Source organism: Panthera pardus, unplaced genomic scaffold, assembly GCF_024362965.1.
Source record: "Panthera pardus isolate Hobbes unplaced genomic scaffold, ASM2436296v1 HiC_scaffold_3, whole genome shotgun sequence".
Taxonomy (NCBI): Eukaryota; Metazoa; Chordata; class Mammalia; order Carnivora; family Felidae; genus Panthera; species Panthera pardus.
This window is the reverse complement of record NW_026526876.1, coordinates 32,284,557-32,286,219: the sequence shown is the minus strand read 5'-3', so window position 1 is coordinate 32,286,219 and position 1,663 is coordinate 32,284,557. Positions and strand designations below refer to the sequence as shown.

At 54.4% G+C, this 1,663-nt stretch overlaps 1 non-coding gene across 1 annotated transcript; it reads right to left on the bottom strand.

Annotated features, from left to right (window-relative positions):
- Positions 1 to 450: 450 nt before the first annotated feature.
- LOC128774384 (U2 spliceosomal RNA) lies at positions 451 to 641 on the bottom strand. The gene has a single exon (XR_008418962.1). It is a non-coding gene; the product is annotated as a U2 spliceosomal RNA (small nuclear RNA).
- Between the last annotated feature and the right edge of the window lie 1,022 nt (positions 642 to 1,663).

Genomic DNA, 1,663 nt, shown 5'->3' with positions numbered 1-1,663 from the left:
AAACACTAAAATTAAGACAAAACAAACAAACCACCTGCTTACAGTATTCAGTCATTTACACGCCATAGACCCCACACAGGTGCACGCCCAGGAGACGGAAGTAGTAAGAGAGGTGATCCCATCCCGTGTCGGGCTTGGTCGGACTCCACACCCGTCCAGCCTGGGAGCAAGGATTTGGAAACTTAAGCCCTAACAGCAGGAGTCCTTGCAAACTAACTCCTAGTTGCCACTGCCCAGAAGGTGCAGCTGAGAACAACAGTTTCAGAAAAAGCAAGGCTTCGCGCTATCTTACAGGCGCTCGTCGTGCACGCCAGCCCCGAAGCGAAGAAGAGAAACTGCTAACGCTAGGTGCTAGGCGCACCCGCCCGACACCAACACGAGCAGGACCCGAAACACGTTTATAACCGTATGCTGATCTTGAACACCACAAGTACTACCTCCCCCCAAAGGGAGGAGGGCACCGTTCCTGGAAGCACTGCAATACCAGGTCGATGCGCGGAGTGGACGGAGCAAGCTCCTATTCCATCTCCCAGCTCCAAAAATCCATTTAATATATTGTCCTCGGATAGAGGACGTATCAGATATTAAACTGATAAGAACAGATACTACACTTGATCTTAGCCAAAAGGCCGAGAAGCGATACCGCCCGTGCCCGCCTCCCCGCCACCGCCCTGCCCTCATCCACATTGCACTCACGGTGAGCCAGGTCACCCTCCTTCGAGGTCTCACCTCCCTCGCTTCTCGGACTTTGGTATGGGAGCCACACTAGGCAGCAGGCTCTTGTGCAGATTTTTAAATCTCTGCCTTTTAAAAGAGAAATTGTGTTCTCTGTCGTTGCTTCGTCGCGCTCACCCAGAGGCCATTTCTCATTTGAATGCCCCGCCCCTTCCGCGCGGCGAGGTGTAACCGCGCCCACCATTTCCCAGTTCTCTTGAAGGGCTTTGTGGGCTGGAGCAGAACCTAGGTTGAGGCCAAGCTCTCAGTTGGTTTAAAGCTTTTGCCTGCGTAAAGGCAGGACCAAGGGGGAGGTGGGGATGGGGGTCTGGGAACTGGGGAGTGTGGAAGGGGGCTGGAGCAGAGTGGTCCGAGTTTGAAGAACGCCGTCCCGTCCCGTCATCACTGTAGGACCCTACGGGGCTTGCTGTATCCAGGGTGCTGGGAACCGAGAAGCGCCCGGCTGAGGTCTCCTGGAAAGGGCTCCAGAGAGAAGTTGGGACCCGAGATTGGGCCCTAACAGCGCTGCTACCCTGCCTTGGTCAGCAGGGCTCTTGGGCACGCTACTTGACCCGACCCCAGTCGAGCCTCCAGTGTCCCGGGTCAAGAGGTGGAAACCTTCGTGCCTTCCTGAATGGGGTCGAGGGAGCACGAAACGTAGCTAATGAGGTGACCTCAATTTAAGCCGTCTAGAATATGGGTCCTGGGTCCCACGAGGTACCAGTGAAGGGGCCATCGATTGTGACACTGAAACAACGGAGCGGCAGTACACAATACAATAGGACACGTTGGTTGTTTGGGTCCGACTTGTGCCCAGGGCTTTCTTTTCGGGTCAAACTTGCAAAGTTTACCTACAGATGGAACAGTTGAGACAGAGAGGTTAAGCAATTTGTCCAAGACCACACAGCTTAGTTGGTGGAAGAGGCTGGGTAAGGTCTAGGAAGTCAAG